The sequence below is a fragment of the Arvicanthis niloticus genome, chromosome X (genome assembly GCF_011762505.2).
Source record: "Arvicanthis niloticus isolate mArvNil1 chromosome X, mArvNil1.pat.X, whole genome shotgun sequence".
Lineage (NCBI taxonomy): Eukaryota > Metazoa > Chordata > Mammalia > Rodentia > Muridae > Arvicanthis > Arvicanthis niloticus.
The window spans coordinates 59,602,947-59,618,237 of NC_047679.1; the positions used below are offsets into that span (position 1 = coordinate 59,602,947).

The following is a 15,291-nucleotide window of genomic DNA, read 5'->3' on the forward strand; positions in this document are numbered from 1 at the left end:
CTTTCCATTCAGATTGTTATTTGACTCATTGAGTTTTTCACTTTTAGCCTCATTTTAGTTGGACTTTAGCAATTCTATTTCTTTGTTGAATTCGGTTTTCACATCTTGGTTGACTTCCTTCTTTCATTATCTTTTTTTGTTCTCTTGGAGTATATTTGTGTCTTCTATGAATTGTTTGAGCATATTTACAGTCACTCTTTTGAATTCTTTGGTAATTCTTCTTGGTCATTTTCATAAGGTGTCAATGTTATCAGCATACTAATTGTGGAGGAGACACATTTGTCTTGGTGTTTCATGTTGTTTCTGTTTCTGCTCTGGGACTTGTGCATCTGGAAGAGTTGATTTTCTTTTCTTTTCTTTTTTTTGTTCAGATTGCCAATTTTTTTCTTTTAGTGGAAGCATTACAATGTTCATGAGAGGACTAACTTTTAGTAAGGTTGAAATGCCCTGTTTCCTCTCTTACATGCCCAGTTTTTCATACCTACAATGAGACTTTCACTTAAGACTTTAATCTGTCAAAATACAATTAGAGCATAATTATGCCAATTTGTACCAGTGAGGTACAAGAGAGTCCTAATACCCAGTCCATCATTTTGTTGACTAACCAGAACCTATGTCATCTATCCTAACTAAAACACTTAGTTTTGAACCTGGCTTTTTTCTTGGCTTTAGAATGAATGTCAGCTGAAAACCATCCACTCAGATCTTTTCTCTCAAAGTAAATAGCCAGGATTGGCTATGAGACTGTAGGTCTTTAACCCCGTCAGAAATCCAGAATGACTGAGTTAACTGAAATTATGGGAAGCACTAAGCATAGCTTCAAAAACTTAGCCAATTTATAGATACCTCTGAACACCTGGACACTCCCTATACTACAAAATGTTGGAGCATCTGTTCTTCCGCCTTCTGGCCCAGGATCATCTGACAGACCTGGTGATGCAGAATTATTAAGGGCTGATTACTCTGTCTAGGCAGATATAATCAGTCGACTATTCTGCAAGTGTGTCCTTTTCTGGACAGTAATTTGTCTGTAGATGGAAAGAGGCAATTCTTGCCTAGTGGCTGTCTCACTACAACTGGAGTAACTCCAAAGATGCTCAATTTCTTCTTAGAATACAAGACAGGAAGTTGTCAGGAGCAGACAGGTCTCTAATCAAAATGAACATTAATATAGAAATGTTTGTAACATCAATTCTATGGACTTCTGATGTTTTGAAAACCAACTATCCATGTAAGGTAACCTGGACTGTTGTCTGTTAACTCCTCTCAGCTATTTCTAAATAAAATATAGAAAACACCCCAACAATAAACCCAAAGCCATGAATTTGCTACAGTCCCTTAACTCACAGGCTAACCATCTCAAATCAGTTAAAAAAGTTAAAGAAGGACTGGGTCTAAGCCTTGTATTCCTAAATGTGTTATACAGGCACAATGCCCATGAGAGTATCAATATTAATCTCACTTTTATATCAATAAGAAGCTCATACCAATGAAAACCTTAAATTTGAAATCAAAGTAAATTTTGTGCCATTTAAGAAACTATAACTTCATCTTGATAATAATTATACAGATTTCTACCAATAGGTTATGGCTATGCAATAAATCCTAGCTAATCCTCCCTGTTCCAACAAACCACTACTTTTCCCTAGAAAGACAGCCCAATATTAACCACTTTAGCCCCCAAGCCCAGGGAATAGGGGCGCTGACTCTTCTTTAACTTCTTCAAGCTGGTTAAGGGTGTTGAGATATTAGAAGAGGGGTGGGGGGAAGAGTAAATTGATAAGCCTCTGACGCTGTGTCTTCACTGCATTCAGATGGAATTCCAGGACATCGGAGATTTGAGCAGGTCTGGTCAGTTTGCTTGATGAGTAGGAGAGGAGAAGATGTAGCAGAGGAGAAGCTAGGTGATGAGAGAGAGAGAGAGAGAGGAGAGAGAGAGAGAGAGAGAGAGAGAGAGAAAGAAAGAGAGGGGGGGCATGAAGGCAGATGTTCACATATCTCTACCAGTCAAAGATAGTTTATATATCTAGGTTGGGTATTGGGTTACACTTCTGATTGAGCATTACGAAACTTATAAAGCCTTTGATTAACATTAAAAAATTGTATAAAGCAAAGAGGAAAAGGGGGCATGGGATAGGGGTTTTCTAGGGAGGGGAAATGGGGAAAAGGGATGACATCTGAAATGTAAATAAAATATCCAATAAAAAAATTAAAGATAAAACTGCTTTGTTTAACTGCACAAAGTAACTGTGTGCATATGTGCATAAGTGCAGGTGCAGGTGTTTGCAGAAGCCAGAAATTGAAGTTCCTGTTGTTACAGGTGATTGTGAGTTAACCAGACCAGGGTTCTGGGATGAAAACCCTGGACCTCTATCTTAAAAGCTGAGCTGTTTCTCCAATCCTCAAAATAACTTTTTAACAGGTATTGTATTTAAAGAAAAATGACTTGTAAATATATGGCATCCTCAGTTAAGTAATGAGCGCTCAAATTAAAAGTACCTTATCTGTGAAAAAAAAAAGACTTTAACCTGACTTTTCTCTGTTTCAGTATATAATTTATTTCTCATGAAAACTTAATGTCTTTGTAATATTTTGTATCATTGTTTGAATTTACACATTAAGCATTTAAAAACTGTTAGGAATGTTTTTGCTTTGGTGTGAATTGCATGTTTACATGCTCATTATGTGCTCTTAGGGTGGTTCAAACAATTAGGCATTTCTGTTTCACAATAACATGTGGTCTGGAATTATTCCTCACTTATAATCTTACCACTCAATCGCATATAATTCACTTTGTCTCTGTTAGATAGAAATGTTTATTCTTATTCAAGCTTTGAAACTGACCACATGTTTCACAGCAATTAGGTCACATGTAAGCTATTAGGCTTTGAGTTACAAGGGACAAATGCTGAGTAAAGCATTATCACTGATCTCAATTGCTTGGCTTCCTTCCTTCCTTCCTTCCTTCCTTCCTTTCATTCCATTCCTTTCATTTTGTTCTTTCATTCTTTCTTTCTGTTCTCAAGCCCATGAAAAAGAGAACCAGAGTCAAAGAAAGCAGATTGACAAATTTGAAAGTGCTTCAAGAAACATATAAAAGCAGTATGTAGGCACTAGAGATATTGATCAATCAGTAAAATTCTTTCCCCATAAACATGAAGGTCTGACTTTAAACCATACCCTTGGAAAAAAGGCTGGTGCAGTGGTGTGTGCCTGTAATGCTAGCACTGGGGAAGCAGAGTCAGGAACATCCTTGGGGCTTGCTGGGAAGCCAACCAGTCTAGCCAAATAACTAAGCTCCAGGTTCAGCAAGAGACTCTGTCTCAAAAAATGAAGTCAAGAGTTATTGAGGCAAAATGATTAACAAAAGTAGCTGTCTCAACTTCTTGTGTCAAAGCAATTACAGAAACAGTGGTACTAGCAATTAATGTAATTAAAGCTGTTATACCAGCAATAATCAAGCACACTACCCTCTTGCTTCTGCTTAAAGCCTGACTCATTTCTTCCAGTATTTGCAAGCTTTTTTTCAGAATACCAAGATTCTGTAATATTCAGGGCAATAAAACAAAAGCTGGTTGATAGACCTCCATAACAGACATGCCAGGTTTCAGCACACTAACACAATTAGAAGGTGTACAATCATTGCAACTGACATTAAATACTGTAGAAGAAACAAAAGTAATTTTAACTTGACAATTAAAAAAGCCTTAACACATGTACTAACACTTATTTGAAATCCAGATCCTGTCCCAACTATCTCTTGCTAACATAACATCATAGAGAACTGCAAGAAGGCATTCTTATCAGAACGACCTAAGACAGGCTCAGTCTTGTTTATGAAATAAAAAAAAATGGGGAGAGGCAGAGAGTCTTTGGGGCTGCTTGGCAAGAATCTGACATGGGCCAAGGACAAGGAAATGGGCTGCTTGGCAGGAATATGACCTTGGTCAAAGACAAGGAAGTAGGCTTCAGACATGAAAATGTCTGGGCTAGGACAGGGAAGTTGCCTCAGATATTTTGCTCATCCTGATAAGCCCTTAGAAACAGTGATCATGCTTTCTGCGCTACCCGGGGACGGGTCCATACAGCATTGTTCTTGGTTCCCATCATAACTTAAAAGGGAAACTCACACAATGTCGGGAGCCCTTGATGTCCTTCAGATGAAGGAAGAAGATGTCCTCAAATTCCTTTCTGCAGGAACCCACTTAGGTGGCACCAACCTTGACTTTCAGATGGAGCAGTACATCTACAAGAGGAAAAGTGAAGGTATCTACATCATAAATCTGAAGAGGACCTGGGAGAAGCTGTTGCTCGCAGCTGGAGCCATTGTTGCCATTGAGAATGCTGCTGAGACAGCGTCATCTCCTCCAGGAAGACTGGCCGGTGAGCTGTGCTGAAGTTTGCTGCTGCCACAAAAGCCACTATAATTGCTGGCCGCTTTACACCTGGGACCTTCACTAACCAGATCCAAGCAGCCTTCAGGGAGCCACGGCTTCTAGTGGTGACTGATCCCAGGGCTGACCACAAGGCCCTCACAGAAGCCTCTTATGTCAACCTGCCCACCATTGCTCTGTGTAACACAGATTCTCCCCTGTGCTATGTGGACATTGCCATCCCATGCAACAACAAGGGAGCTCATTCAGTGGGTCTGATGTGGTGGATGCTGGCTAGGGAAGTACTCCGCATGTGAGGTACTATCTCCCGTGAGCACCCATGGGAGGTTATGCCTGATCTTTACTTCTACAGAGACTCAGAGGAGATTGAGAAAGAGGAACAGGCTGCTGCTGAGAAGGCTGTGACCAAGGAGGAATTCCAGGGTGAATGGACCGTGCCAGCTCCTGAGTTCACTGCTGCTCAGCCTGAGGTGGCTGACTGGTCTGAGGGTGTGCAGGTACCCTTTGTGCCCATCCAATAGTTCCCCCACGGAAAACGAGTGCGCAGACAGCCACTGAGGACTGGTCAGCAGCTCCCACAGCTCAGGCCACCGAGTGGGTTGGAGCCACCACTGAGTGGTCCTGAGCTGCTCTGCAGACACCTGAGCAAAGGGAAAAAGGTGGAAGGAAAATAAAGTCCCCAAAAGCTGAAAGAAAAAGAAAAGAAACAGTGATCATGGGAGTGTTAGTGGAATTTTGTTTCTTGCCTTGCTTGTTCTTTGACTATTTGTCTTTATTATCTTGCTTGTTCCTTGACTATGCATCTATTGTATTGCTAGTTCCTCAACCCAGAACAGACCCTAATACATGCATGCAATTAAAATGGTATAAAAGCAAAAAGAAGGAGGGGAGATGGGATGGGGGGGTTCTAGGGAGGGGAAATGGAGAAAGGGGATGGCATCTGAAATGTAAATGAATAAAATATCCAATAATAAAAAAAGAAGTAAAAAAAGAAAAAAAGAGTTATTGAGGAATGAGTTTGAGGTTTGATGCAATTTTTACCCTCCCACACCTGCACACATATATACACTTGTACCTGCAAACGCATGTGCATACTCACAGAGACATATACACAGAAAGAAACAAAAGCAGCATACAGTTTTAATTTTGTGGTCAAGGCAAGTCAGAGTTTTTAAGTATCTACTGAGTTTGTGAATTACGGTGGAGAGATACTCTGTCAGAAGTCAGGAAAGGGACCTAAGACAGGTTCAGTCTTGTTCATGAAATAAAAAAGGGGAAGAGGTGGAGAGAGCCTTTAGGGCTGCTTGGCAAGAATCTGACATGGGCTAAGAACAAGGAAATGACCTGTTTGGCAGGAATATGACATTGGTCAAGGACAAGGAAGTGGGCTTCAGGCAGGAATCTGACATAAGGCTAAAATAAAGAAGTAATTTCAGGCAGGAATCTAAATTTTAGGCAAGAACAAGGAAGTAGGCTTCAGACATGAAAATGACCTTGGGCTAGGACAGGGAAGTTGGCTCTGATATTTTGGTCATCCTGATAAACCCTTAGAAACACTGTTCACCGGAGTGTTCTCGTAATCGGGTTTAATGCCTTGCTTGTTCTTTGACTTATTTGTGTTTATTGTCTTGCTTGTTCCTTGACTATTTACATCTGTTGTATTTCTAGTCCTTCAATCTAGAACTGATCTGAATACTTGCATGTAATTCAAATGGTATAAAAGCAAAAAGGAGGAGGGGGATGGAATGGGGGTTCTAGGGAGGGGAAATGGGGAAAGGCGATGACATCTGAAATGTAAATAAATAGCTCTTGCTTTGTTTAAATGTATTTAGTTGTGATAACACTGAAGATCTACAGTCTTGGCAAATTTCAATAATATATAACAATGTCATGAACTGTAGTCCTCATGCTATGTTTACATTAATAAACAGATTAATATTAAATGAACTTTGTTCCCTTTGATGCATTTCTCTACATTTTTCTCACCCCATCATTCATGGTGTTCTACAAAGAAATATGGAGTTTGAAAAGTTAAAAAGATTAAAGGATGAGTCATTATTCCACTGAAAATGCCCAGAGTCCTATTACTTGAATCAAGCTATCAGGATACCAGAGAATTGTAACAGGTTTCCAAATTAGGTTTCCAAATTCTAACTCTGTTTTTCTTCAGTTGCCCAACTTCATATCCAGTCATCTTTGGTGATTTTTTTAAACTTAAGATTATATTTTAAGTTTTTGGTAATGAAGGTAACATTTTTGTTGGGGATGAACTAGTAAGCTCAGAGTGAGGATAGGGACTGAAGTTCATGACTGATTATTATTTTCAAAGAACAAATTTTAGTTGATCAATTTCTATTGAGACAGATCTTTAAGGTGAAGCGTTAAGGATATCCATCTTGGTCACTGTCCTAATTCAATAATTTTATTGCTGATTAAAATGAGGATGTTGATAATGAGATTAAATACATAGCTACTAAAAATGGGGGCAGGAGTAATACACTTAAAGATACAAAAATCATTTTGTGTTTGACGTGGACTTTTAGTGTGCTTGAATTGTATACATGGTAAGAGAAGGCAGAATGATAAGTTCTTTACCTACTTCTGTTGTTTATTCATTAGTACTTAGTACTTTACTTCCAGGGCAGTTAAGCAGTTAGATAAAATAATGTCTTGGTAATAAAACTATCTCCAACCCCCCATCTGTCTGTCTGTCTCTCTGTCCCTCTCTCTGTGTCTCTTCTCTCTTTCTCTTTGTGTGTGTATGTGGTGTGTGTGTGTGTGTGTGTGTGTGTGCGTGCGCGCGCATGTGTGTGTTCTTTGTCAAGCTTATTCAGATATGAGGTTATTTCACCAGGTATATTTTAGAGAGTCATGCAGTTAGAGTTTATGTGAGAGTTAGTATGAGTCATTACATGTTTGTAATTAGATTTTTGGAAGATAATTTCGGGCTGTTCAATGATGTGGGGGGAAAACACTTGCAGTGCCAGATAATGGCATTATTTAATAAAAAAAAAAACCAAATTTCTAACCATGAAAGTTTAGCTTATTATGTGTAAGGCACTGTGATGAGCTATAGAAAGCAAAAGTTTGTTGGGAGCCGACTTTAGTAGAAAGCGGCTAGATCAACTTTGCAGCCATCTGGAACCATATACCCTGATGAAAGACTTGGTTGTCAAAAGCCTATAACAGCTGAAGCACACTCTGATAAATATATTGTTTATCCCACATAGCTTGTTTTGCTGTTTAGTGACCTCAGCTGTATGGTGCACGTGGTAAAATGTTTTCACCTGTGTTCTCCTGCTTGTGTATATAAATACCTCAGCCTTCCCTTCAATAAGAGAGACATGAGAAAATAGAAGAGAGACTGAATCACACCCTGTCTTGTCTCCATTCTTCGCGTCTCTTGTCCCAAGAGCCCCACTCTCTCTCTCTTGATCAGAGCACTTAGCCCCAAAAGTGTTGAGGAAAAGTGTTGAGGCATAGTGTGGGCCTCAACAAAAGTTCTTTTGGGGGGGAACCCCAACCTTGTGTGGAAGAATGATCAAGTATTTGTGCACAATATTTTATGCTACATGGCGATGTTTGATAGGGGTAAACATGAGTCTTTGAAAATACAGCAGCAACATATGGTTGTTGAATGTTGTTTTTATTTTGGATGGTCCTTTTAAAAGATATAGGTACTTGCTATCAATCTATCAATTACACCTGAACTACTGAGGACTTCTGGTAAGACTTTAGTTTTGGAGAAACAATAGTGTTTCTCTCTCTCTCTCTCTCTCTCTCTCTCTCTCTCTCTCTCTCTCTCCCTCCCTCCCTCCCTCCCTCCCTCCCTCCTCCTTTTCTTGCCATGTTAAACCCTTGTAATTCTTATGTAAGACTGCATAGGAAAATTTGATCTCTTTTCAGGCTCATCAGGCCTAATGCAAGGTTTAATATTAGAGAGGGTTTTTTAGATGTGTGATACAGAGGATTGAACCTAAGGGCTCATCTGTGCTAACAAAATGTTCTACTACTGAGTTATAGCCCCAGTTTAATTAATTTCATTTTTCAGTGTGTATCCTTTCAAATGAAATGGGAGCCCTCTACTGTTCTGCACCACCAGTTGCTCTCTTCTGCTAATCAAGGAATGAAAAATGAGAATATGCTTTGGCTTTAGCACAGGGAAAAAGAGCAGGTGCCAGAACTCAGATATTGAAATAGACTAGGGGTCTGTTTACTGGTCTATCATTCTCTAGTGGCAGATCATCAAGGACAAACATGTCAGCTGTGATCTGCTAGCTGCCAATAGCTCCTTTTCCACCTGTTTATGTGATAATCCTGGTTAGGTGTGGGTTTGCAGTGCCATAGGTATCATAATGTCAGGGCAAGTCCTCACTGATTGTTAACATTTTTACTATAGCAACTGTTGGATTTTCTGCAAAATGATGATCATCCATAAATTAAGTAGCAGTGTCTTTTAAGAAAGTACAGGGTATGATCTAAGCAGAGAGTGATTCTGGAATCCCTCAGTGGTTCCCAAGCTTGTGATGCAGTTTCAGTGTTTCAGATTTCTATGATCTCTCATATTTGTCACCAGAGGCCACTTTGCCTTAAGTTCTTGCAGTCTCACTTTTTAAAAACATCATTTATTTGGGGCTGAAGAGATGGTTCAGAGGTTAAAAAAATGGCTGCTTTTGCAGAGGACCCAGGTTTGGTTGCCAGCACCCTCACTGAAGGCTAACAACCTACATGTGTTGTTCCAGGGAAACAAGACGCTCTATTCTGGCCTTCATGGGCATTGTACACACATGGGGCACGGCCACATACATGCAAGCAAAATATTCATAACAAAATTTAAATGATTTATTTTTCCTTTTTCTGTATGTGAATGTGCCTGTGAACACAGGTGGCCAGGGATGGCAGAAGATGTTATAGAGCCCCTGGAACTAGAGTTACAGGCAGTTATGACATGCCAATATGAATGCTAAGAATAAAACTCCCTTCCAAAGCAATATGTGCTCTCAGCTGTTGAGCTGTCTTTCTGACTCCTGCAGTTCCACACGTGAACCTTTTTTAAAAATTCTACTGCAGCAAAGAGTCCACAAATGTATTACTTCGACTTATTGGTATTGCTGAGTACTTAGCTCAGAGTGCACAGCTGTGTTTTTATTTATTTTTGTTAAGTGTTCTGTGAAGGTGGATGACAAGCAGAGATACAAGTTAATATTGTTAAGCTCCATTGCAGGGCTGGGATTATTTGAAATTTGCTTTTACTTGAATATTCAGTATGAAAAACCTTTGCCTCCAGACTAAAATGCCTGAACCCCACTGAAAATGCAGTGACGTTGTCTGTATCCCTCCAAGCTTCTCTTCACTCTTCTTCTCTCTCCCTTCTTTCTTCTTTCCTTTTCTCTCCTGCTATCTCCTGTGTTATCTGTTTCTCTTTTTCTCTTTGTCTGTCTGTCCCTCCCTCCCTTCCCCTCCTCTCTTACACACACACACACACACACACACACACACACACACACACACACTCATAGTGAAAATTTCACAAAAAATGAAAGAAAAACTCTTTGCATTGTTTGCATAAATTTATGGAATCACAGAAAAGTTGTTAATTTTAGGGTATTATAACCTTAAGATCCGGACTTGCCCTTGAAGTTCAATTTTTATTCCCTGCACATGTGTATGTTTATTTACTTATAACCTGCCTTCTTTCAAAACTCCAGGCTTTAATTGTTCAAAAGTTCAGGTGGTGTTCTGGTTGATGAATACTGCATTCCTCATATCTACAACAAAAAGTTGCTACAAAATATAGAAGCATCAACTTTTCCACATTACACACACACACACACACACACACACACACACACTATTAAGAGTGATGATTCAGACATTTCCTGTAAAATCTGTTTTAACAAATTCATTGGCAGAGCCATTAGATGAACAGCTTATCCGTGGCTTAACAGTGAAATGCAGCCCAGAGAACAAGAACTATAAACAGAAAGTTTGCTCTGATTCTGTTTACCTACACCAACCCCTTGTGGAGTGTATTTGGTGTGATTTTTCATCATCATGTAAGTATGACATCTATTTGTGAATATGTCTAATTAGAAGCGTTAGGCATGTCTATAATCTCAACAAATATGTATGTAAGCTTGAATAAGAAGAAAAAATGTAGCCAAATTACCAGCAGATGTGAACATAGTGTTTGTTTTTGCCTTAAATTGTTGTGCCCAGTGTATGTATTAAGTACCTAACTTTTACTGTGTATTACTGTTTATTAGCAGATTTTTGTATGCATGTACATATGCACATCTCCTCTGTGTTCTTCCTACTAGATTTTGAACTGATGGAGGGCAGGCTACTACATCTGTATTAAATAATTCTATATTTGGTGTGATAATAGTACAAATTAGAGGCTGTCTTGCTGAATTAGGAAATGAAACTAATCCCACCACTGCTGGTAGTAGTTTCCATTTTCAGTTTCACTAGTCTGACTTCATAAAAGATTAATTTAGCCTTTACCAATAATAATGATAACAAATAAGCACTTTATATGTTGTAAGCACCCATAATGAAGCTGGGCAATGTAAGCAGAGCCCATTCATCAACTCCAGATTTCAGGTTGCTTTAAGAAAGGGGCATTTACTTTTCTCTTTTAAAATCGTTAATGAAACATGACTGCTATAAAAATAATCGTATTTAATATGATGAATTTGAGCATGTGAACACATCCACAGAGCTCTGACCACACTCACTGTGGCAAGCACATTCAGATTGCTTTTGATAGAAATCAGAGAGCATGGTTCCACTTCTATGTGGTTGGGAGTTGTTGGGTTTCACATCCTTCTGAGAAGATATGACTTGGCATTTGTATGTACTCTCTCATGCAAGGGTCTTTGAAGTGGCATTTCCTGGCTCAGATAAGGAGATATGGCCATCTACAGAATTCTAAACAGCACTTTTCTGACTCAGTTTCCTGCTCTAGCCCTCTTTAAGAAACATTCATGAAAGAGGCCCCTTTCTCATCAACAAACAGATAAAATGTGATAACTTTAGCCCTTCTGTGTATTGATGATGTGGGAGAATCTTAGAGTTCAGTCCCTTTCTCTCTTTTCTTTTCTCCTATTTTAAGATGATTGGAGTAAGACTTGTTTAAAAGCGAGTAAATCAGACCCTAACCTGAACATGGTCCTTTGTGATACAAAATCATTTTGAACAAAATGACAAGTTAAAGATATTTTCTTGAGAGTTTATTTGCCTTTCATTATTTATCTTCCTTCTTTCAGCATTTCTTATTGTGCCTAGTGCCTTTCCTTTACTCCATTTGTAAACACCTTGAAACCATGTCTTTTAATATGTCTGTGCCAATCATGTAACAGCTTTTTCCCTTCCTCCCACTTTAAAAAAAAATGAAATATAGCACAGTTACATCATTTCTTTCTTCTTTTTCTCCTCTCCAAACCCTTCCATATGCCTCTACCATTCTCTTTCAAATTTGTGGCTTCTTTTTTCATTAATTGTTATTGTTTGCATATATGTATACCAGAATTACTAAAGTGAAACTCTTGTTTTACTGGGACAATTGATGCTGGTTAGCTGGAGCTGAGAAAGTGTCATTTATTAAGAAGAGACCAGCATCATTGAAGTGAAATCTTCTGCCAAGTGTTTCCTCTGAGCGGACACACAAGCTGTGTTCCAGAGGTGGCAAAGGTTGTACCTCACACTGGCAGCCAAACATGGTCAGCTGTGCTAGGTTTTAGGGCATGAAGGGGTCATGGGGAGCAGCTGAAGCTTGACAGTGTGAGTGGGCAGGGGAAGACATTGGTGAAGGTGAAACTAGAGTAGCAGCAAGAGCCCAGATTGAAGGGGTCATGAGACAGTTGAGACTCAGCACCATGAAAAGAGCCCAGAAGAGGGTATTGGTGAAAGTGTAGCCTGGGTGCAGAAGGCTACAGCATTTTGGTGATTCAAATGCCATGGGATGACTGACAAGAACTTCAGTAGCTATGGAGTAGATCTGCCCTGAGCTTAGGAAAATTGTGTGGATCCCAGATGATTGTGAGAAGAGTCCCAGATATTGGACACTGAGTGATTTATAAAATTGGAGTTTGGTGTTTACTTTGATCTGAATGTGACTGTGATCTGGGTCTTCACTCTTGAAATAAGGAAGTATTTAAATTATTTTGATTTTATAGAAGTCCACAGTTGAGAGACTTTTGGTTTTAAAAAAGACTTAGAACTTTTCTTTATTTTTTTCTTTTATTAATTATTTATTTACATTTTAAATGTTCAAATGTTCCACTTCCTGGTATCCCCCTCCAGGAGCCCCCCACTACCCTTCCCCCTTGGCCTCTAAAAGGGTGCTTCCCTCACCCACTCCCAACTCACCCCTCTAACATCAAACCTCCACAGGACCAAGCACATCTCCTCCCACTGAGGCAAGACAGAGCAGTCTTTTGCTACATATGTAGTAGGGGCTATGGACTAGCCCATGTATGCTCCTTAGCTGGTGGCTCAGTCTCTGGGAGCTCTGAGGCATCCAGTTAGTTGATGTTGTTCTTCTTTCTATGGGGTTGCAATCCCCTTCAGCTCCTTCAGTTCTTTCCCTAGCTCTTCCATTGGGGTCCCCGGGATCAGCCCCATGGTCGGCTGTGAGTGTCTGCATCTGTCTCAGTCAGGTACTGGCAGGTCCTCTCAAGGGACAGCTATTCCAGCCTCCTGTCAGCAAGCACTTCTTGGCATCAGCAATAGTGTTGGGGTTTGGTGTTTGCAGATCGGATGGATCCCTAGGTGGGCAGTCTCTGGGTGGCCTTTCCTTCAGTTTCTGCTCCATTTTTTTTTTTTTTTTTTTTTTTTTTTTTTTTTGGTCGCTGTATTACCTTAGACAGGAACAATTCTGGGTCAAATATTTTGAGATGGGTGGGTGGCTCATTCCTCAACTGGGGGGCCATGTCTATCTACTGGGGGTGGTCTCTTTAGGTTCCATCTTCCCACTGTTGAGCATTTCGGCTAATGTCTTTGCCATTGAGTCCTGGGAGCCTCGCAAACACCTGGTGTCTGGGACTTTCTAGTTGTTACTCCATTCCCCACCCCCACTGCTGCAATATTTCTATTCATTCTCCTGGCCCTCTGTGCTTCTCTCCTGTCTCTGCCTATATCTGATCCTTCCCCCTTTCCCACCCAGGTCACTCCCTCTCTCTGCCTCCAATGATTATTTTGTTTCCCCTTCTAAGTGACATTGAAGAATCCACACTTGGGCCTTTCTTCTTGTTAAGCTCCATGTGGTTTGTGGGTTTGTATGATGGGTATTCTGAACTTTGGGGCTAATATCCACTTATCAGTGAGTTCATAACATGTATTTCCTTTTGGGTCTGGGTTACCTCACTTAGATGATATTTTCTAGTTCCATTCATTTGCCTGCAAAATTTGTGAAGTCATCATTTTTAATAGCTGAGTAGTAATCCATTGTGTAAATGAAGCACATTTTCTGTATCCATTCTTTGGTTGAGGGACATCTGGGTTGTTTCCAGGTTCTGGCTATTATAAATAAGGCTGTTATATAGTGGAACATGTGTCCTTGTAATATATTGGAGCTTCTTTTGGGTATATGTCCAGGTGGATTTTTTTAAGAGACTGAATTTTTTTAATGTTTAAATTTCTAAGACTGTGGGACTTTCTAAGTTTGTACAATGTATACTGTGATGTTTATATTAATGTGTGATCTTTGTAATGGACAAGAAAGAAAAGTTTGTGTTTATAGCATACAGCCTTTTTATCAGTATGACCCCCAACCATAAAATTGTTGCTACTTCATAACTGCAATTTTGCAATTGTTATGAATGTAATGTAAATATCTGATATGCAAGATATTTGATATGGGACCCCTGTAAAGACCCCTGATATGACTGACTGGTTGAGAACCATTGCTTCACAGGGCTGTGTTTGTGTGTCAAGTTGACAAGGCATCCATTGTGCTGGATAGTTTTATGTCATCTTGATACAAGCTAATGTCATCTGAGAGGAGGAGACCTCAAATAAGAAATGCCTCCATAAGATCTGGCAGTAAGCCTGTAAGACATTTTCTTAATTATTGATTGATGGGAGAGGATCCATTCCATTGTGGGTAGTTCTATCCCTGGCTTGGTTGTCCTGAGTTCTATAAGAAATCAGGCTGAGAAAACAATGAGAAATAAGACTGTAAGCAGCATCCCTTCATGGCCTCTGCATCAGTTTCTGCCTGCAGGTTCCTGCCCTGTTTGAGTCCTGTCACGACTTCCTTTGATGAACAGTGATTTGAAAGCATAGGCCATATAAATCATTCTTTCTCCAGTTGCTTTCATCATGCTGTTTCATCCTAGCAATGAAAATCCTAACTAGAACATGTTATCAATGTAATAATTTCTTTATGAGATTCATTATGCCACTATTGTTTTAATACCTGCCTCACTCAAGGCTCTTTGTTAATGTCAATATGTTAGATATGATAGAAGGGATAGAAGAGATTTCAGATGAATCAGGAGAGTGTTCTAGGTATGATACTTTAAAATTAAAACATACCAATATGAAGAATTACTTAGAGGCTGGGGAAGAAACAGCTGTTAACTTTAATTAGTATTTCTGTGCAAAGGAGGAGAGGACACTCAGGTATCACATTTTCTTTCATTCTCTTAATTTCACTTAGAAATTATAAGTGTAATAGTTTCTTCTCATTTCTAGTGCATTAATAAAAAATAATCCCATTTTCCCTACTAGATGTATACTCCAATATTTTTTCTTTGATTCTGATATATGAATCTATCTGTGCAGGGCAAGTTCTTCTAATTCTTTGGTTAATCTAGGTGATCAGAAAGAAAGATCAACATTAATAGAGACATCAGTTTAAATGTAGAAAGCTTTCAAATGGATGAAAGAC

At 39.4% G+C, this 15,291-nt stretch overlaps 1 pseudogene; it reads left to right on the plus strand.

Moving 5' to 3' along the window:
• The first annotated feature begins 4,133 nt into the window (after window positions 1–4,133).
• Window positions 4,134–5,052, plus strand: LOC117694560 (small ribosomal subunit protein uS2 pseudogene; annotated as a pseudogene).
• Window positions 5,053–15,291: the final 10,239 nt, after the last annotated feature.